The 23,902-nt window shown below is 41.3% G+C and overlaps 1 protein-coding gene across 1 annotated transcript in view; it reads right to left on the bottom strand.

Moving 5' to 3' along the window:
• NEXMIF (neurite extension and migration factor) overlaps positions 1–23,902 on the bottom strand; it is a 516,507-nt gene that overhangs the window by 218,509 nt on the left and 274,096 nt on the right. The window contains exon 3 of the mRNA XM_077467898.1: positions 15,151–15,210. The gene's annotated coding sequence lies outside the window, so the exon portion shown is untranslated. The remainder of the gene's footprint in view (positions 1–15,150; positions 15,211–23,902) is intronic.

The raw sequence follows: 23,902 nt of genomic DNA, 5'->3' as shown, positions 1-23,902 counted from the left end.
ATGTCTGTGCATTATCAGTGACAGATGTGAGGTTTGATGCTCTGCACAGGCAGGGAAGACTCAGGGTGTTCCCTGCTGTCACTCATTGAGTTCTGCAGGCTTTACAGGAAGCAGACTCACACCCTTTTGGCCAGCAGGGAGGACAGAGCAATTAGGGCTGTCTGAAAGTGTCCAAGGTTGAAGAAAACCACATTACTGTTGCAGACAAAAGGTGTAATGAATTGCTATAGCAAGGGCAGCATCAGCAAGTGCCAATTCTAAACATGCTATTTATGTGAGCATCCTGAAAGGTGATTCTTGATGACAGTATCTCTTTAATTACTACTCTAACACTAATATATAACACAACCCCTCACACTTAACTTTTCCCAACACTTATTTAACCCTAATTATAACTCCAAAATGAAAATGATATATTTATTTATATACTACCTACAGTAAACAACCCTTTTCTGCATACTCGGCTCATCCTGTGCCGTTGTTCCATCAGAATCGGCAACCCGTCAGATTAGGTAATGGAAGTGACGTTCCGTCAGCTGAGCATGCGTCCACCGCTACCAGGTTTGCTAATCTGACAGAACACCCGCAGTCAGAAGAAGGCAGTGGACATTTAACTACACCCAGCTACGTCTTGAATTTAAGAGTAATTTTAGCAATAAAGTGAGTAAATATAGTATGCTGACATCTGTGATGCTGTTTGCGTGTTTAGTTTTGAAAGCCTAAAGGTTTAGGGCTGAGCAGTGCGTGGTGTACCAACATGGCCTCCGCCACCTTCCTACTGCTGGCATCCAACTTCTTTCAAAATGTAGCATCAAAACAGCATCACACATGTCAACATACTATATTTATTTATATACACTCACTTTATTGCTAAAATTACTTTTAAATTCAAGATGTAGCTGGGTGTAGTAATGCCGCGTACACACGAGCGGACTGTATGGCGTACTTAGTCCGTCATACAATCCGACGGACAGTCCGTCATACTTTAGACTGAACGGACTTGACCACACACGGATGCACAAACAGTCCGTTGAAAGCTTGCGCGATGACGTGTACAGCACGTACAACGGGACTAGAAATAGGAAGTCCAATACACAGCAAAGCACCCTTCCGCCGTGTAAATCCTTTCTGAGCATGCGCCATTCTTAGTCCGTCGAACTAGCCTACTGACGAGCGGATTGTCCGCTGAAACCAAAGTACGACGGACAGAATTTCGAAAAATCCAAAATACTTAGTACGCCAGACTGCACGCTGAAAAAGTCCGCTGAAGCCCACACACGAGGGGACTGTCCGCTGAAATGTGTTTCGATGGACTAAGTACGCCATACAGTCCGCCCGTGTGTACGCGGCATTAGATGTACGCTGCTGCCTTCTTCTGACTGCATGCGTTATGTCAGATTAGCAAACCTGGTAGAGGTGTATGCATGCACAGCTGACGGAATGTCCCTTCCGTTACCTAATCTGACGGGGTAAGTGATTCTGATGGAACACCATGACCCAGCAGGCCACATCTTCACAGTTGTGCTTACAGCTCTGCAGCAAAAAAACACTGCCAAGCTGTCATCAGCAAAATCTACTAATCTTCATTTCCTGCTAACTTTTTTCAGTCTTTAACAAGTCAAGAAGCTATATGCTATTCTAATAAGAATGAAACGCTTTTGACCTTATTAAGCATTTATAAATGAATTTGAATTTAGCTTAACAACAAAATTTGTAAATTGATGAACAAATGATGATACCCCACTTGTTACTATAGTAACTCCCTCACTCATAACCATACTAATTTCTCACCTTCTCAAATTTAAATTCCTAGGTGAACAAAGAAATATGTAAGGAAGATATCTCTTCATTAAAATTTTACTCTAAAACTCCAGTCTGGTCAGCCCATTAACAAACCCTAGTTGGCGACTGAAAGATTCCCTTCTCAAAAACCCAACCACCAGTAACACAATATGTTGCCTTTCTAACCTACCTCTTCAACAGCACCAACAAAGTTGTTACCCCACTGCAATATGGGAAGTCCACAGGTACATTCTGATTAAATTAGGAACTTGACTGAAAAAAGAATGGGAGGCAACCACGAACTAGCTACTCAAATCGTATAGAACATCTTGAATTGCAGCATAAAACCTTGCAAACACCATATCTATTACAAACTTTCATCACAACAAGAAAGGAACTGAAATTTGACATGCTTTATAAACTCAAACATGTAGCCTCTAAATGCAAGAGAATGTGGGTATAAGTGTAGTAGCCTCTTAGCCTAAATCCTCAGGGAATAGCAACCCTCTCACTACATCGCCCATATAACATTCTCAAAAAATGTAGCAGCATTGGCACAAGGCCGTCACACGTTGTTTCAAATTCTACTATTAAAGCCGCGTACACACGGGCGGACTGTCTGGCCAACTTAGTCCGTCGAAACACATTTCAGCGGACAGTCCGCTCGTGTGTGGGCTTCAGCGGACTTTTTCAGCGTGCAGTCTGGCGTACTAAGTATTTCGGAATTTCCGTAATACTGTCCGTCATACTTTGGTTTCAGCGGACAATCCGCTCGTCAGTAGGCTAGTTCGACGGACTAAGTATGGCGCATGCTCAGAAAGGATTTACACGGCGAAAGGTTGCATTGCTGTGTATTGGACTTCCTATTTCTAGTCCCGTCGTACGTGCTGTACACGTCATCGCGCAAGCTTTCGACGGACTGTTTGTGCATCCGTGTGTGGTCAAGTCTGTTCATTCGAAAGTAGGACGGACTGTCCGTCGGATTGTCTGACGGACTAAGTTGGCCATACAGTCCGCCCGTGTGTACGCGGCTTAACAATCATATTATCTATACAGATCACACCTTTCTTCCCATCTACATTCTTACTTTTAAATTCAAGGTTATCTGCAAGCATCTGGGATGCCTAGGCTATCACCAGAACAGGAGCTACAAAAGCAATACAGGATCCATTTTTGATGTAAAAGTTTTCTTGCCAGATATAGAGGCTAAAAAAAGATACTATAAAAGCTCCTACTGAATCCTGGCTCCCATTTAAAAAAGGCCATCAAATTAGCCAAGGGTGATGCTCCTTGACCCCTACACTCTAGCTGTGACCATAGGCGCGATCCCCAAATCACTAAAAGACCCAACCAGTTGCATTTGCTATGATTCATATCCTCGCTCAATCTCGAACTAAAATCTTTTAATAGATGCAAGCTAGTAGACCACGCCAATATCTGCAATCCCTGATCCATAAAGCCCAAACTGGCTTCACTGGGCTCCTCATTCCAAGCCCACAAGATGCTCCTTTCCACCAACACTGAAAAGGCATTCGAATGAGTGGCTTGGCTGTTTACCCTTAAAAATCTTAAAGCGGTTCTCCCTAAAGTAGAAGTTCCACTTATCTCATCCCCCCCCCCCCTCCGGTGCCACAATCGGCACCTTTCAGGGGGGAGGGGTGTGCAGATACCTGGATAATCCAGGTATCTGCACCCACTTCCGGGACAGACCGCCGCAGATGCCCCCCCCCCGTTGTGTTCTGGGAAACACACAGTTCCCAGGACACAGCGGGGACCAGCGCATGCGCAGTAGGGAACCGGGCAGTGAAGCCACAACGCTTTATTTCCCGATTCCCTGACAGAGGATGACGGCGGGGGCAGCAGAGAGACGAGCGATTGCTCGTCATCTGCCGCTGACATCGCTGGACCCTGGGACAGGTAAGTGTCCATTTATTAAAAGTCAGCAGCTGCAATATTAGTAGCTGCTGGCTTTTAATATTTTTTTTTTAGGTGCAGAACCGCTTTAAAAACATGGAACTCAGTTAACAATGTCCCTATATTGTTTGTTACCTCTGTAACGCTTTACTGGAAAATCTTTAATAAAAATTTAAATACGATAAGAAAATGTTTGCAAACTCTTTTTGCCATTTGTTTATGAATGACCAGTAAAATATGGTGCAGATATTGTGCCTTATAATGTAAAATGAAAAATAAATGGTTTAAAAAAAAAAAATAATGGTCTGTCGAACACTCAATTAAAAAAAACACCGACTTATGCATGGTAATATTGTATATTTTTTATCACTATAAGCATATCACTTGTAATCCATAACTGTATGTTAACATGCGTTCAATAATGAAAGATTTTTCTTAAGCAGCAAAACTTGGATTCAGTATTTTTTTTAAAGACTCAATTTTCCCTGAACAAAAGATTGACACTCATATGAATTAAACTACAGTGGTTTTCCAGAGAAATACACTGAAGACGGCCCTGGGAGTGAGTAAGCAGGTGATACCGCCATGGCCTGCAGGCAGGGATCCAGACTCTCTGGGTCTCTGGGATTAAGGCGGCAGGTGCACTGGGGGTCAGGATGCTGCACAGAAATTGGCCTTGGGATTTATCTTTTGCATTTGCCTCTGTTTGGTGGAGGCTGAAAGTCATTACTTTGTGACAGGCACCAGCCAGGCTAAGTAAAATAATGTGCTTTCTATATCCTCCCTGGTGGGCAAGCATCCGCATTACAAAACTACCAATAAAACTGACACTAATTGGCCGCTCGGATGATGGGTCCTGAAAATTTAGAGGAAAACGTCTGCACATTAAGATCTCAGTGGCAGATTCAACCATCCTCGGAAAGTTTAAAGTCTGGAGCTCATGATGTCATGCCCTGAAAATCTGCTGCAGCATGTGATGAGAATATCTACTTTAACTCCTCATTTACCATCTGTTCTGTATGTGTATATATATATATATATATATATATATATATATATATATATATATATATATACTTTTATTTAAAAAAAAATACTTGGCCTGCATTCAGACCTACCGTATATACTCGAGTATAAGCCGAGATTTTCAGCCCCTTTTTTTAGGCTGAAAGTGCCCCCCTCGGCTTATACTCGAGTCACCGCCGTCTGCCTACCTGATCAGCGTGTCGTGCAGACAGACGGCGGCCATTCCACTGTTCAAAAGCCGCGCCTCCCTGTTTGTGATAGGCGGAACACTCAATTTCCCAGCAGTCAGTGTTCCGCCTATCACGGACATCCTCTCATCCTCGTCTGTAGTATGAGGATGAGCGGATGTCCGTGATAGGCGGAACATTGACTGCTGGGAAATTGAGTGTTCCGCCTATCACAGACAGGGAGGCGCGGCTTTTGAACAGTGGAATGGTCGCCGTCTGTCACAGACGAGGAGGAGAGGTGCGGCTTTTGAATCCTGGAATGGCCGCCGTATGTTTTTATGACATGCTGATCGGTGCAAAATGGCACACGGAGCTGCAGATGGGCACAGAGCTGCAGAAGGACACAGAGGCTGCAGATTGGCACACAGAGGCATGCACAGGACACAGGTAGGCTGCAATGGACACAGGGAGGTACACAGGGAGGTATGCAGCTACAGATGGGCATTGTTGACCCTCTTTTCCACTCTTTTAAGCTGTAACAGTAGCTGCTGCATGTCTCATCTTCGGCTTATACACGAGTCAATACGTTTTCCCAGTTTTTTGTGGTAAATTAGGGGCCTCGGCTTATATTCAAGTCGACCTATACTCGAGTATATACGGTATGTGCTGAAGAGAATAGTGTGCAATTTTTGTATAATTATAAAGTATTTTGGGGGAACCTTTCTCCCTGAAATGTGCACTCAAGCGGCTGTTTGCTTGGAAGCACAGTGGGGAGATTTACTAAAACTGGAGCACTCAGAATCTGGTGCAGCTGTGCATGGTAGCCAATCAGCTTCTAACTTCAAATGAAGGAACCGAAAAAAAACTCTGGATAGCCGCACTCCGGATCAGGTAAAATAAGTTGTGCCTTTATTATTTCCACTAAAAAACCTTCACATCACACGAGTCACAACAGCAAAGGGAATGTAGAACAGGGAAAGCTGACGCATTTCACGCTGAAATTAGCTTACTCATAGCTATGAGTAAGCGCTAATTTCAGCGTGAAACGCGTCAGGATTTCCCTGTTCTACATTCCCCTTGCTGTTGTGACTCGTATGATGTGAAGGTTTTTTAGTGGAAATAATAAAGGCACAACTTATTTTACCTGATACGGAGTGCGGCTATCCAGAGTTTTTTTCGGTTCCTTCATTTGGCTAGTGCAATCAGCCTGCACCCCTATCTGTTTGGAGTGGCCAGTTTCTTGGTGGATCAGCCTGGAGCGGTGGATCCTTCTTTTTAGCTTCTAACTTCAGCTTGTTCAATTAAGCTTTGGCAATAAAACCTAGAAGCTGATTGGTTTGCACTTTACAGTTTTAGTAAATAACCCCACTGCTACAGCATACCTCACATAGCTCGATCATGCCATAGATCATCCCATAGTTTAGCGTGGTAAGAAGAGTATTCTCAGTTCACATGCAGTGGAAAGGTACGGTAAACCACATTAAGAGGGTACAGATTGAACAAGGAATTTATATGTAAGGTTTGAAATAAACAACAAGTTTCTAGAAAGCCACAGCAATAGACAAAGGGTACTAAATTACCCTGGGTCTAAGAATTTACATCTGCTTTTATTTTTATATATAACATGACACAAAAAAAAGTAAAAGAGCATGCTGATATTATCATACATTTTAGAAGGCCTAACACCAGCCACATTTTTGGATTTTTGGATACAGTGGTGGATAGTCTTTATTTCTGTCTATAACCCTATTGGAGAGATTGGAGAAAAGTGGCAGTGAGGTCCGTTTTAGATAAGGCACCTCCTCCCATTAAATTAGTTCAAAAAAGTGGGAGATCGGAAAGGAGGGATTATTGTGGTGCCAAACGATTCAAACAGAAAGCAAGTTTAAGAAAAATATTTATTTTATTACATCATAAAAAAAATACAAATTTTATAACCGATAAAAACAATAGAGATTTAGGGAGCAATACACAAACAATAAAAGGCCAGATTGGTACAAGGCCTTAATACAGTTTCGGGTCAAGTCTTCCCTACGTGTTTCGTCAAACCATTGGCTTCCTCAGGGGAATAGGACAGACCAATATTTGAAGGGAAACTCTATAGAACAGAGAAAATGGAGAGATGATTTCTCACTTCCCGTCCGTATGATGTCTGTATGACATAAGGAATGAGGGCTTCAGTGGCCACTGTATCATGACAGCAGAAAGGCCTCGTTGTACTGTGTTTTTGGATTTTGTCTCTGTCGGAGAGATTTTTTATTACTTCCTCTCCTCAGTGGAACAGATACAGCAATAAAAACCTGACAATGGCTTTAGCTCTATCCTATCCTATCAAAAAAATGTCTGGGGTTATATACATATTTTATGCCAAATTAATTAACCTCCCTGGCGGTACGATTATTTCAGATTTTAGGTGCTGAAAGCGGTGCAATTATTTTGCATGGAAAATTTGGTGTTTTATATTGTAGTCCTGTAATTCTTAGGAATAACTCACTTAAATCTGTCCAAACCAGAGTCTAGCAGACATCCCGGGTATGATAAGGTTTGAAAAATGAAATAATAAATTATAATATAATAAATAACTATAAATAATTATACCAAATAATAATATAACAATAATAAAAATTATTCAATAATGTCTTAATAATGATTAATCAAAAACTTGCTCAGTTGCAGAATTGTCACTGTTATTACTTTTCAGTATTTGATGACGGATCTCCACACAAATCGCTCAATTCTGCGAGTGATTCTAATTTATTATCGCTGTTTTCTAGCTGGTCTAAAATCATTTTTGATGTAAAGGGACAGTTTTGGTTGCTATGGACAATCTCCAGTTTCCAGGCATAAAGAACAGTTTTTATAATATAAAACTGCATGCAGGACACTGGACAGAACACTAGGGACAAAGGGGATGTGAAATAATTACATACAGATTACATTATACTGTATGTAATGTGTGTGTTTCACTTTTTGAATTTGGCGCCGTTCTCCGTCCCCGTGCGTCGCAACGCTCGCAGGAAATGGAGATCGGCTCCGTGATAGATCGAGCGGCGCGCGGCTCGCTCGTACAGCAGGGGGACATCGCTGGATCCAGGGGAGAAGGTAAATAACATCTCCCTGCATTCAGCGATGCGGTCCTGAGTCTAACTCAGAGTTACCGCTTTTGGTATAAAATCTCCACCCCGAGCCAGACTCGGGAATACCGCCAGGGGGGGTTAAATAAAAAGGAATTTGTCAAAAACCAAACACCTCTGCAGTTAGGCTTTGATGGAAGCATCAGTTATCTGACTTGTGCTGTTCATTGGGGTTAATTTTCTAAAGGAGTACAAAATGTTCTTTCAACCCAGTAAATGTTTACTCAACTTAGTGAATAAAGAGTTTACGTGTAATATCCTGTGATGTGTAAGTGATTTTTTTTTTTTTAAATCAGCAGTATTGCTTGCACATTATTGGATGATTGAAGTGAACACATTTTTACCTTATGCACTAAAATTTGTACATTTAGTTTCTCTTCTCCTTCAGTAAATCAACTCCCTCGAGTCACCCTGGAACTAGTATGATGCACTTGAGTACAGGAATGGCTGCTTCTATCACAGCCGTATCAAAAATACATATTTTACCTTATGAAAGACTTCCTTTATGTACACTACTACTGATGATTCATGAAAACAGACAGAAAGAGTAAAAGTAAAAAGTAAGAGTAAGTAAAAAGTTGGATTAAAGAGGGTATCAAAATTTGGTAGGATATTAAAAAAAAAAAAATCTCAAGTTGAAATGTTTGTTACCCCAGGAGTTCATTTTTTGGGCTATGGAAGTGCTTTAGCCAAAGATAGAACATGATGTGAGTATTTATGAATGTATTACAATGGACATTATGTACAAGTCTACAATATATCAATTCTTAAAGTGATATTACCTTATATTGCAGAAGTGGTAAAAAAAAAAATCCTGATGAAGAAATTTATTTATATCCATATCCACAATTCGAAACATGTTGGAACCCCCATCTACTGGACATTATCCATCAGCTTACTATTATGGTGGAATTTATAAGCAATTAGTTGGGGAATACCCCTTCAATGCTTTTCAAATATACTTTATTGTTGAAAGCACTTTGTTATATGCCATGATGAATTTTGTGATTTTTGGAAAATTATATACTTAAGCCACTCAATAAAATATATTTTTTTAGCATGGATGGCTGACTTATGGTGTCTTCTGTCCGGCTGCGCACCCCTGGTCAGACTGCCTAATTTTGCTGCACCTCCCCATACTGTGTTTTTCTGCACTGTTTACCTGCTTATGACCTTTCACAATTTGGGAGCTAAACTGCTGCTACTGTATGCTTGTACTGCTTTTTCTTTTATGCGACTAAGAAAAATAAATAAATTGTTATTTGGAAAAAATAAAATAAATTTTTTTTTATACAAAACATGTTTGAATTGCCTTTAAAATCCCAAGAATGAGGATATATTTTGTGATGATCTAAAAGGAATGACGGCAATTACACCCATAACCACAGAAGTTCTTTTGTTTAACCCCAGGATTTCAAATTCCTGGTATGTGCCTCTGCTGTATGCTGTTCTCTTTGTATTGCTTCCTTTAAGTGAATTCCTTGGGGTTCTCAGTCCCTCTGCTTTCCTATTAAAAACTGTCCATACTAAGCAGGAGCACACACCGTGGTCAGTTCTCTAGCCATGATGGGAACTCAGGCTGCTCTCCTCCAATGATGATGACTTGTCCCAACACCCCCCCCCCCCCGCACAACCATTCACTGGGGAGATCAGTGTACTGTTGCTTCTCTTCCCCCAGCTCTTATGCAGCTGGGAACAGAAAGACTGTAATCACTTATAAAATAGGGGAAAACAGGGTATTTATAATGTTTTTTTTTGTAACTATACACAAATGTTTCGCCTTTCATTTCAATTTTAAACGAAATGGGTTGTTTTATAAGGTGATCGTTTACACTCGCTTTAACAAAATAAGCAAAATTAAAATTAGATATACCCCCAGCATGTTACTATAATTACATATAGGACAAATACACTGTTAATAATTTGCTTTTGTACAGTTAACGGCTTCTAAAGTTGGATGTATTCTCAAACTGCTTGGCAAGAAAAAAAAGAAAACTATGTACAGATGGCACACCAGCCATTACTTTACACAAGATGTTTTCAAATGTATGGACAGATGCTGGGGTCTCTTTTGGAGAAGGATGGCATGCTGGGAATTCATAAACAATCCAAATCCAACGTCTTGATACTAAAAGCATCCGGGGAAACCTTTTCCCTTTATCAGGTGATAGCAGGTGTCTGTTACCGCAGATGCCAAGTACAGGCAATATGTGCTAATCTAAAATACTGGTTATTTTATAATAACAGGCTTTAATCCAAAATCATTTTTTTTTCTTTGATTAGTATTGAAAATTATTCATCAAAAGCTGCATAGGCTATAAAGCAGGATATAATTTACCTCCGATATCTATGAAACTGTTTTATCCAAGTTATTATATCATAAAAAACCTTTATGCGGTGAAGCTGTCATACATGTTATAATCTTATTGTGCAATTTACCAAAGCTATGTAATTTGAGAGACTACCTGATCAATTCATTAAATTTTTATTTAGTTAGGGAGGTAACTGAATTCCATATTTGTTTATAGATCTTATGCCGTGTATACACGGTCGAATTGTATGACGTACTTAGTCCGTTGAAACACATTTCAACGGACAATCCGCTCGTGTGTGGGCTTCAGCTGACTTTTTCAGCGTGCAGTCCGGAGTACTAAGGTTTGCACAACAATCTTTCCGTCGTACTTGGGTTTCATCGGACAATACGGTCGTCAGTATGCTAGTCCGACGGACTAAGAATGGCGCATGCCCAGAAAGGATTTACAGGGCGGAAGCGCTCTGTCTTGTAAAACTAGTGTTCGTATTGAAGCTAGCATATTCGTCATGCTGCTAATTTTGTGATTTTTTAATATAGCACATTCTTTTCTTCTTCATAATGCAAGAAAAGTGAAGTTGCTTTGCTGCTTATATTCACACAGAGTTATCACAAATGTCTTTATTCATCCTCATCCTATGATTAATATTCCAATTCGAGAATAAATTAAAAAAACAAAAACGGACGAATTAAGCTGAAGTCTGAAAAGCGCGAATCGTCTCTAACCAAACTTCCACTAACGCAAAGTCAGCAGAAGGAGCCCAAAGGGTGCTTTGCTGTGTCTTGGACTTCCTATTTCTAGTCCCGTCGTACGTGCTGTACACGTCATCACGCAAGCTTTCGTCGGACTGTTTGTGTATCCGTGTGTGGTCAAGTCCGTTCAGTAGAAAGTACGCCGGATTGTCCATAGGATTGTATGACGGACTAAGTACGTCATACAATTCGATCGTGTGTACGCGGCATAAGGAAACTTGTATGTCAGACTGTAACATTTATGGCCAGCTTTTTATGAAGTAAGGATGATGATCAGGCACAGATCTATGGCCTGGTTACACCGGCTTAGACTTGGGGCATTGTGGCTTTAGGGCATTCCAATCAGTAGGCCCAGAAATCCGCACCTAAGACACATTAGCTACATAAGTGACATAAATGTTTAATACACTGACTTTTTCGATTTTTAATTCAGAAGGGCATTAAAAATTAAAAGCATTTGATAAAAAAATAACAAGAATAAAGCACACAAACAATTTATACCACACTAAGCCCTTGTACACACGGTCGGAGATTCCGACAACCAAATTCGTCGGATTTTGTCCGACGGATTTTGTCCGAAACTGTTGTATACACACAGTCGGACAAAGTTGTCGGAAAATCCGATCGTTCAGAACGTGATGGCGTTATTTCGTTACGACGGGACTATGTTCAGGCTAGTAGCCAATAGCTTTGATGTAGGAATTTGATCTGAGCATGCGTGGCACTTTGTCCGATTGGAATTCTCTACATATGATCGGAGTATGTCCGATCGGAGCATTTTGTTGGAAAATATTTCCGGCAAGTTGGAAAATTTGGTCCGACGGATATTCCGACGGAAACAGTCCGATGCATACCACACACAGTAGGAATAACCGACAAAACGGTCCGATCGGACACATTCCGTCGGAATCTCCAATTGTGTGTACAAGGGCTAAAATATGCATTGTGATAAAATGGTACTGCGTCATTTCTAAAGAAGCGACTCCAACATGCACCAATAAAATGTAGGGTGGTAATTGTGATATATAAATTCACCTTCAAGCCACTGTTGACCACATGATATTTCTGGGGTCAAAGCACTTCTGCAACCCTTTGGCCTGTGCTTACCTCCCTCTCAAGTTCTATAAAAGTGTATACAGAGTTTTCAATATCCAGAAAAATAGAGGCATATATATGTTAGCAGTAAGATGCAGCAGCTGATCTGCAGACCATGGCCAAATGAAGGAGCTCAGCTGGGGCTTGCTGAAGTTGCATTTTAACCCCTTCAGCCCCAAAAGAATTTACCCGCTTCCTGACCAGAGCACGTTTTGGGGAAATCTTTGCAGCATGATGAGATACCGGGAATATCTATTTCCGAATTTACAAATTTACGAATTTATGAATGTATAAATTTAAGAATGTACAAATGTACGAATTTAAGAATTTACGAATGTATGAATTTACAAATGTGCGAATTTAAGGATTTACGAATGTACGAATTTACGAATGTATGAATTTACGAATGTGCGAATGTACAAATTTATTAATTTTTGAATATTCAAATTTATGAATATTTGGAAACATTTGTTAAACGGTTTTCATTCATTCAGAACAAAATGAATTGCACATGTCTACCAGATATCTGTTGCTTCAGGAACAGAAGCATGAGCGAAACAGATACATAAGTTGGACTTGACATTCATTGTTGGGGGGAGATCTTTGCAGCATGATGAGATACCGGTAATATCTGCCTGCACTTTACAGACAGGGTAAGCTATGGAAAGCACAGCTCCCCAGCTCCCTCATAACAAAGATAACTAAATAGAATTTTTCCTTGCTGGAAGTTCCAGAAAAGAAAATCAAAAAATGGTAAGCTGCAATTTTTACATTTTAAAGTTATGCTATGTGAATGGGGGAATGTAACAAATATAAAAAAAACAAATGATCCGATTTTGGCTGCAAAAGTGGAAATGCACTTTAAAGTGGAAATATACTTTAAACTGTTCCTAGCTAATAGAAACACACGATCTGTCACTCCTGTCAGATCAGAACAGGAAAGTCTGTGTTTACACACACTCGTCCCAGTTCTGTCTCTTCTGCCCACGATCCCTCGTGGCCATCGGTCATCATGTCATCAAGGTTACAGTGTACTGTATTGTGTGTTTTTCACTTTTTAAATTTGGCACCGTGCTCCGTCCCAGCACTGTGTGATAGATCGAGCGGAGGACGGCTCACACACACAGCGGGGAGACATCACAGGATCCTGGGGACAAGGTAAGTAACTTTACCTGGATCCTGCGATGCAATTGTGAGTGTGCCTCATGGTTACCGCTTTTGGTACTGAAAATTCACCCCGAGCCACATTTGGAAATACTGCCAGGGAGGTTAAGGGTGCATGTATGCCGCCCCCCCATCCATCGCCGCCTTCCCCTATCCATGCATCCGGCCCCTTTCAGTACGCCGCATGCATGGATTCCAATGCGGGGTGGATCTTTTTTTGAAGCACTGATTACAACCAGAGGTTCTAATAGGCTTCAAAATAGGGTGGGCTGGGGGCGTAGAGAATGTGTTCACACCCCACAAAGGTATGTTACAACAGCGAATGAATATTCCCGATCGTAACACTGATCCTCCTCCCTGCCAATCAGGAAGCGGGTATTGACACCCATCACCCGATTGGCTGAAAGGACAGGGGATCCTATTAGATGCCTGTGAGGAGGGGAGGAGCCGCATGCTGTAAGCCAGCAAAGGAGGAGAGGACCCTGAGCCGCTGCATGCTGCCCCCTGCCTGCCACCCGCTGCTTGCCTAGATGGTGTAAGTGCTGAATGGACAGTCAACTAGCGGGGGGAGGAGGGGGGTGTGACACTCGCCGTTCGGGGGTGGTTGTTTGTTGCCCCACCCTCAAAAAAAACACCAGCTGCCACTGCAAGATATATTGGTACAAACTACATACATCCTATAATAATTGAAATGTACAGTATTCAAGCCCCAGTTGACACTATACCCCACATGTGCATCACCCAGGAACCACACCTCAATCATGTGTATGTCACATGCAATTCAGTGCGGTGTGGTTAGCGCCCATTCATTTTCAAATCGCACCAAAGAAGTGCAGGTAACCTTTTTTGGAGCCGTACCACATTATATGCTCGTTTTGTACCATGCAATCGGGTGTGGTTAAACCGCACTGTGTTTGTGTTTTGGGGTGTCATTAACTTTGTAATGACACCCACAGTGGATCTCGAACACAGTGTTATTGCAATATGGTGTGGGAAACACGCAGGGTGTGTGGGAACCTAGGCTAACTGTTAAAAAGTTGGAAGCAATAAAATTGATCCAACTTGTACAAAGATAAGGAAAACAAGTACATTAATCGCATAGTATCTTATGATTTAAACAGACGCAGGGCAAATAGCATTGTAGAACAATCTAGCATTTTTTAAAACAAGATTTCATCTTTAGATTTAGGAAAGTTGTGCACTGTGAATTGAAGATTTTACAGTTTTTGGAGGAAATATCACAGTTGCACAAGACCTTCTGTCCGGCTGGGCCTGGAGAAACTTCTCTTATTTTAAAGAGGCCTAAACTTTCCCACACTGTCCTAAAGAAAGCAAATATAGAACATAACTAGATATCGAAGGCAACACCAGCACTTTGTTTTACCATTTTCCACAAGTGTACTCAATACGCATCCTTTGTAATATGTCATTTACAATGAAATGTACAAAAAATATATTCCCTGCACCTTAAGAGCAAAGCAGGCAAGGGATACTTTAACAATGTTTGCCTCTCTTCTTTAACAATTGAGGCCAATTGAACAGCTAAACCTCCATATGACACAACATTTATAAAACATCAAAATTGAAATTGCAATGAAATGAAAAATGTTTTTAAATTCTATATAAAACAGGAGTTTGGTTGTTAGTTTGGCAGTTTGGTGGCATTTTATTAAATAGTATTGTTTTTCTAATGGCTAGTAAAACATTTTCTCCAGAAAGAGGATTAGCAAAATATATATTTTCCATTATCCGCTACTAATCAGCCACAATTTGAATGATAGCTACATTTTTTCATGATTGTTACCTGTTGCCAAGGGGAGCCATTCGTTAATACTTCTTTTTGCCTTACGATGGGTTGGAGAACCTAAATAAATAAAATAAACAATGTTTTAGACTTTACCTGTGCTAAAGATTGAAGTAGAGCACAGAAGTCGGGGGGGGGGGGGGGGGGGGACGGAATCCATGGATAAGCTGTTGTACTTTCTTAACACTTCGAGAAGACCTGACATGATAATTGCAGATCAGAAGAGTCTGTTGCACTGTATTTATCTTTTATCTTCCCATCCCTTTCTTGGTCTGAAACTATGTCAAATTATTAGTAGTAATTTTTTTTTCTATGTCAGCCTTCTTACTTGCAGTTCCTGCTGATTTAAATATTTTGACCCATTGCGCCCCCTGAATTCGAAAATTCCTGTTATTTATGATAACATTTATATGTTAACGTGTTATATTTCCTCCTTCACCGTTTCCCCCTGTGACTTCACCATTAATATCAACAACACAACCATTGGTCCCTCCACACATGCCAGGGTCCTGGGTGTAATCCTTGACTCTGACCTCTCCTTCAGCCCCCATATCCAATCACTGGCTAAATCCTGCCGTCTTCATCTCCGCAATATCTCCAGAATTCGACCCTTGCTGACTAATGTTCCAAGCCTGCGTGCTGAAAATTTATCGTCCCTAACTGCAATAGCACACTGCTCAGCGCTTCAGGATTCCGATTCAAAAGGAAAAATAATAGTAATCTTTGGGCCAATACTTATGATTACTAAGAAATTCAATTAAATCAGAAGAATGATAGTGATAGCTGCTGCTTGTTTAAAACATACGTCATATAAAATAGTATATATATAAAAAAGCAGATAAAACTTCAAAAAGTCCACTAATTAAATATATATATATATATATATATATATATATATAGCAGCGCTCAATATGCAAAATCTTGTTCAGATGTTGTTCATATGTGCTCTTGAAAGAATGGTGATAGAGTCCAACACGTGAAAAGAAGAAGAGAGATCGAAACCACCTTCCACCTGGCGTTTTCCACCTTATGTGCTCTCCAAATACAAGCCCCCCTTGGGGATGCACTCACCAGAAAATCAAGGATATAAGAGCCTTCAATATACCAAACCACTATATTCTTTGGTCTTGGGAAATCAAGGATATAGGAGCGTTCAAACCATTACATTCTTTGGTCGCTAGATGTCACCATAATGGGGCCTAGATTGGACCGCCCCATTATGGTGACATCTAAAGGCTCTTATATCCTTGATTTTCTGGTGAGTGCATCCCCAAGGGGGGATTGTATTTGGAGAGCACATAAGGTGGAAAATGCCAGGTGGAAGGTGGTTTCGATCTCTCTTCTTCTTTTCACGTGTTGGACTCTATCACCATTCTTTCAAGAGCACATATGAACAACATCTGAACAAGATTTTGCATATTGAGCGCTGCTATATATATATTTAATTAGTGGACTTTTTGAAGTTTTATCTGTTTTTTTATATATATATATACTATTTTATATGACTTGCTGACTAATGACACCACAAAGCAACTCGTTCACTCCTTGATTATTTCCCGCCTTGAATACTGCAACTCTCTCCTTAATGGCCTACTCTTAAGCAGGCTATCGCCCCTTCAGTCTATTATGAATTATGCTGCTAGACTAAGCCCTTGTACACACGGTCGGACATTCTGACAACCAAATCCGTCGGATTTTGTTCCGATGGATTTTGTCCGAAATTGTTGCATACACACAGTTGGACCAAGTTGTCGAAAATCCGATCGTTCAGAACGTGATGACGTTATTACGTTACGACGGGACTACGTTCACGCTAGTAGCCAATAGCTTTGGTGTAGGAATTTGATCTGAGCATGCGTGGCACTTTGTCCGATCTGAATTCTCTACACATGATCGGAGTATGTCCGATTGGAGCATTTTGTCTGAAAATTTTACCAACAAGTAATTTTACACGGTTGGGTAGGGGGAGCCAGTGAAGGGATTGGCAGAGAGGAGCAGCAGTTATGGATCGATTAGTGAAGTGTATTAGCCCTTGTACACACGGTCGGATACTCCGACGGAAACAGTCCGATGGAGACCACACACAGTCGGAATATCCGACAAAACGGTCCGATCGGACACATTCCGTCGGAATCTCCGACCGTGTGTACAAGGGCTAATACACTTCACTAATCGATCCATAACTGCTGCTCCTCTCTGCCAATCCCTTCACTGGCTCCCCCTACCCAACCGTGTAAAATTCAAAATGCTAACCATAACATACAAGGCCATTTACAACATCACCCCCATCTACATCACCAACCTCATCTGCAGATATCGCCCAAATCGTCCCCTCCGATCCTCCCAGGACCTCCTGCTCTCTAGCTCCCTTGTTACCTCCTCCCATGCTCACCATCAATACTTCTCCAGAGCCTCTCCCATCCTCTGGAACTCCCTGCTCCAGTATATCCGATCAGCCCCTACCCTGTCCACCTTCAGGAGATCCCTGAAAACTAATTTATTCAGGGAAGCCTATCCCACACCCACCTAACTGTCCCGAGCCACCCCCATCAAACCATTCTCTGCAGCTATTACCTTTTGCACCACCCCCTCCCACCTCCCTTTAGAATGTAAGCTCTACAAGCAGGGCCCTCCTGTAACTTTTGTGTTGAACTGTACTGTAATTGTGTTGTCCCCCCTATACATTGTAAAGCGCTGTGTAAACTGTTGGCGCTATATAAATCGTATAAAATAATAATAATAACATATTTTAGGAGAGCTTCATGTTTAGGAAGTCTTACCCATCTGTCTTTCTAACTGCTAGAGAAAAGGAAGGACAAAAAAATAAGGTAATGCAAACAGGACAGTAAGTTTATGATACAGGCACCAAAATGCCTCTGGGAGCCACTATCAAGAAGAATTCCAGCACTTCCATGCTTCCTTCCATGTATAGACAACTCACAGTAAAAAGGAATTTCTATGCTACTTTGCTCACATCCTAAATTCTATAAACTGAACAAACAAATGTGTAGACATTAAAGGGCACGTGTGCAAAAATTGTGGTAATGACCAATATAATTAAAAAGTTACATACTGTATGATTAATTTAACTTAGATAAAAATTATATGTGACCATTTCATACATCTTGCATCCACACAATCTGCCAATGGCAAGGCTCATATATCAATTGTACATAATTCTTATTGAAAGTTGACAGGGTCTACATGAAAAAACCCAACGCATTTTGAACACTTGTCTTCTGCAGGAGAACATGTGAACAGTAACATAGAAACTGAAACATAGTGTACATTATAAGACTATAATTCAACCACTTTAATGGTATTAATGGCTCTCATATTAATTTTTGTTCACTATGATTAGGATTGAATATGATGGTAACAACCTATATGTAAACATATTTTGTATGAAAGCCAATATGATAATTAAAGTGGTCAACCTGGACCCTCTTGTGATTTTGTTAGGGACGGGAGGTTTTGGTTCAATCAGTGAGATTTGGAAGGCCACCAGAAGAAATTTTAAAGCCTCTGCTAATTACTTTTGTGATGCTACCAAAATACCAAGTATAATCTCCTGTTAACTTAATTTGCATACTATGAAATGGAAAGGTTGCATGTAAACAATCTGCATAACATTATTTAACCTTTAGCTATTTCGTTACACTGAGCAAGCAGAATAGAGATACAGTATTGCATGATGTTCACAGATATGTACTTGAGTATTTTCCCATTATACCAATTAAAGTAAGGTAGTGAAGTTAGCATTTAATACACAAATATACCAGGCAGATCCTTATTAAAATATAAGGCTAAACATACTTTTACGTTTAGTTTTGGAAAAAAATGTTTTTTTGTTTTTGGCCCCCATTGAGGTGATCTTATTTCAATGAATGGCACTTTGAAGGGGGATGAGGAGAATTCTCCAGTGGACCACACACAATGATTTAAACCTAATGATGTAAATCCTGGTTCTTACCTAAACTACTGACAGTTCCTGACTCTAGTGTATGGACAAATAATGGTATTATATACTTACATCAGGTGTAACCTCCACCGGAACCTAAAATGTTTCAAATGTTGAAAGAAGAGTTTTACTCAGCTATTGCTCAGATACTTTCAGCTTAGACATGCACTACAAACTCAGGTTCCTGGGGGGTATCTTTCCTTGACCACTTCTTCCATTCTACATATTATACTAGGAGCGGAACCTACCAAATTGTTCTCCTCTCTCTATACCACAATATGCCTCCCTAATGTCACAGCTTTAGCATATGGTGTTAAAACAAAATGGGAGGTGGATCTTGGTGCCATAGATGATGAAGATTAGGATGAGATTCTGGATACCGTCAAACTAGTTTCCCCTATAATACCCGACTGGTTAACGCAGTTATATATCATACATCGAGCTTATATCACCCCCACAGAATAGTCCGCTTTCAATCGACTTGTAAGCCCTTGTACACACGGTCGGAGATTCCGACAACCAAATCCGTCGGATTTTGTCCGATGGATTTTGTCCGAAACTGTTGCATACACACGGTCGGACAAAGTTGTCAGAAAATCCGACGTGATGATGTTATTTCGTTACGACGGGACTACGTTCACGCTAGTAGCCAATAGCTTTGGTGCAGGAATTTGATCTGAGCATGCGTGGCACTTTGTCGGATCAGAATTCTCTACACATGATCGGAGTATGTCCGATCGGAGCATTTTGTTTCGGAAAATTTTACCAAGTTGGAAAACTTGGTCCGTCGGATAATCAGACGGAAACAGTCCGATGTAGACCACACACAGTCAGAATATGCGACAAAACAGTCCGATCGGACACATTCCGTCGGAATCTCCAACCGTGCGTACAAGGGCTAACACACTATGTTTACTGTGTGATTCGGCCCCTGGTACCTTCTTTCATTTATTATGGGCATGTCCCGTAATACAGACATTTTGGCTTCAGGTGGTTCATTTTTTGCATGATGATATGGGGTCTCCAGTTACTCTGGACCCTATTAGGTCTACCACCTGGTGTACATATAAAAACATCTATTGCAGTATTTGTGAGAGAAACACTATATATGGCTAGAAAAACAATTGCTAAGACCTGGATGCAACCGACACCTCCAACCTTTCAAACATGGTTGAGAGAGATCAACACTGCGCTTCCCTACAAAAAGCTAATTTGTGAACATAGAGGGTGTCCTCACAAAACTTAAAGATAGGGGACAGATGGCTCTCTCACACAGCTACCTGCACTGATTAATACTAACTACCTACGCTCTTTGTATCATTAATTGCTGAGTTATTACCATAGCACAACAATGTATCGGTACCCCTTATGTCACTTAATCTTTTTGATTACTGTTTATCCACATCACTCTGACGAATGGATTTCAACCATATTAGTTCCAATGTTCTAGTATCCTGTTCTGCAATACTTATTTGTTTTCCCTGCACACTCGTGTGTTCATAGAAATGGAAAAGTCTTTATACCATATGATAGATATACTTGTTATCTGTATTTGATATCTTTTGAAATATTTGTAGCATGTGGGTTTCCTACTAGCTTTCGAATAAAGTTGTTTTTTCAATGAAAAAAAAAAAAAGAAAAACATAATTATGTAAATCCTGTTTTGTATACCCTCACTTTCTGTCCTTGTCACAATATTATTGGATATTATAGAGTTGGTGATAAAAAAACCAATCCCCTCTGCTTGATCTAGATACATTGCAAGGATTTTAACACACTTTGTAGAGTCCTACAAACTCAGAGTCCTGATTATGTTCTTAACCACTTCCCGCCAGCCGGCCGTCAAACGACAGCTGGGCCCGCGCAGCTCTCGTTCTGGGTGGATGCCATATGACGACCCTCCAGAACGTCCATTCTCACGTGCCCTTGGGGACACGCATCGCGGCGATCAGTGGGGTTATGTGTCAGTCTGACACACCACTATACCGATCTCGGTACGGAGGCTCTTTACCACGTGATCAGCCGTGTCCAATCACGGCTGATCACGATGTAAACAGGAAGAGCCATTGATCGGCTTTTCCTCATTCATGTCTGACAGAAGCAAGTAGAGGAGAGCCGATCGGCTGCTCTCCTGAAAGGGGGGTCTGTGCTGATTGTTTATCAGCGCAGCCCCCCCTCGGATGCCCACCCAGGACCACCGGGATGCCTCCAGGACCAACAGGGTATGCCACCCTAGACCACTAGGGAAATGCCAATTGGTGCTCAAGCAGCTGTCAATCATCCCTAATGCCTGTCAGTGCCATCAGTGATGCATATCAATCGGTGCCGCATATCAGTGCCCACCAGTGCCACAAATCAGTGCTCAGCAATGCTTCATATCAGAAGATGATGAGTGTCGCCTACCAGTGCTTATCAGTGCCCATCGTCAGTTCCTCTCAGTGCCCATCAGCGCCACCTCATTGGTGCCACCTCATCGGTGCTACCTTATCAGTGCCAGACAGTGCCGCCTTATCTGTTTCCATTAGTGAAGGAGAAAACATACTTACCAGTCGCCATGGTGCTGCACATGTGATCAGTTATAACACCAGTCATTTGATGGCTTGACAGTTTGATTCAAAGCACAAGCAACTGTGACAGTTATCATCAAGGCATACCTTGAATGTTATTGTTTTGTTAATTTGATGGGTTTAGCTCCACTTTAGAATAAAGTTGTATACTTTTTTTTTTTTTTTCATTGTGAACATCTAATTTTTTTGTTCTGTGAAATATTTTGCATTTTGTGTCCCCGATGACTATCAAAGCTCAGATTAACATTATGAACAGGGATTGAGCAGGAAAGATTCATGAGCTAATTTTAAATTGCCTATCACCGCTTGTTGCACATGCGTTGTGCTATGTAATCTGCACATTGTAACAGGCAAGTAAAAATGTAGGTGATACCTTTCACCGACTAACTGAATATAATTTGTGGTGCAAGCTTTCAAGAATACACGTTATCCTCGTCAGGCAAAGATTTATTATGATGAAAACATGAAGCAGTGCCTGACCGGCAGAACTGGGTATTCTGAAAACTTTGCACCACAAAAGTATTCAGTTAGCCGCAAAAGGTATACCACTGCATAGTCACTGAACAAGGTTGTGGTTAGGATTCCTAATAATTGGAACGTGGGAAAAGAAAACTCGAGCTAAAGCAACTGACCAGGAATCAAACATTTTATTTGCTTTACACATGATACAAATCAAAAATTGTATTTCAGAAAATATATATATATTTTAAATATACAAAAGCGATTCAGCCACAAGACAATTCACCGGTGGCAAAATCTCTAAAGAGGATGCCAGTCTGTTCCTAAGTAATCCCTCCCCCTGTAGCCAATTGCAGCGGGATGTTGCTCTGTTGCTGGCCTGAATGCAGCTGAACTTCAATTGCTAGCGATTGGAGCGACATCTCACTGCCTCGCCTACAGGATTGCTAGCCGCAAACACGCCAATCTGATCAGAATAAACATCAGGTGTACAATAATAACCAAAAAAGATTAAAGTTTTGGCTAAAATAAAACAATATTGCACAGAGCAACCCCAGTGCGGGCACACTTCCAAGCCAGACTGTGTGGATCCATAGACGCACACAGCGCGGCTCTCTTCACAGGATATGGCATGGTAGCAGCTCCATCTGCTCTCAGAATCTCCTGTGATCCCAGGAAGAGAGGAGAGCACTGCTGCAGCCGGGGACAGTGCTGAATCCTGAGAGGACTCTGGTAAGTGTTTAGTGATGGCTGGTAAAAGATAGCAGGGTGTTTTTTAGCTTAATGCTGGGAATGTGTTAAGGTAAAACCAGTTAGGCCCCTTTCACACATGCGGACGATATGTCCGTATTTCATCCATCCGTTTGCGGATGAAATATGGACATACATTCATCCCTATGGGATAGCGGGTGTCTGCGGATGAGCATCCGCAGACACCCGATTTCGTCCGCCTCCGCAACAGTCCGATTCTGCAGACGGAGGAAAATCCTATTTTTCTATCCGTCTGCAGAGCGGATCGGACGAACACGGACAGACGGTCCGTGCTCGTCCGATCCCCATAGAGGAGAGCGGAGAGCTGACAGGGCGGTCCCCGCACAGTGTGCGGAGACCGCCCTGTCCGCAGCCGGCTCAGCGGGGACAACGGAGCGATCCCCGCTGAGCGAGCGGATCATCACGGGGCGGATCATTACTGATCCGTCCCGTGTGAAAGAGGCCTTAACCTTTAAAACCTCTTTAACAAATCCTTTTCACTATAACAAATCAGATTTTTTCTGATTATCACGTGAGGAATTATATTAACACCATATTTCAACATCTATTTATACCTGCAGCCAGCTAAGCCCCGATTATGCCACATAGGTGTAGCTGGTATATTTCTATTATTCATTCACAATCAATGACCATTTTTATGCACCATGTCTCATAAATAACTGCTGATACGTGCTAGCCACCGTAATTAGGTAGGCATTTCAGAAAGTCTAGGCTGACTTGACAGCCTTCTGTCTTCTTGCAAGGGAAAAAAAAATTAGGCCATTGACCTTCAGGTTTGACAAGCAGTTTTGTGAAAAGAGACTGTAGTATTTATGTTAGAAAATCACTGCTGTCATTGGTTTCTACCTAGAGGAACTGGAAAGGCATCACTCAGCATGGGTTAATGTGAGCAGTGCAGGGGTTAAAAATATACAATTGGCTACATACGTTTTGATGACCTCCCCTAAGCATTCTCACACTTCCCCTCCTTCTGTGAGAAACAGCCTCCCCTACA

Source organism: Lithobates pipiens, unplaced genomic scaffold, assembly GCF_037356315.1.
Source record: "Lithobates pipiens isolate NorthernLeopardFrog02 unplaced genomic scaffold, aLitPip1_a1.2 Scaffold_1, whole genome shotgun sequence".
Taxonomy (NCBI): domain Eukaryota; kingdom Metazoa; phylum Chordata; class Amphibia; order Anura; family Ranidae; genus Lithobates; species Lithobates pipiens.
The sequence above is the reverse complement of the archived record's forward strand: the minus strand, read 5'-3'. Positions and strand labels throughout refer to the sequence as shown.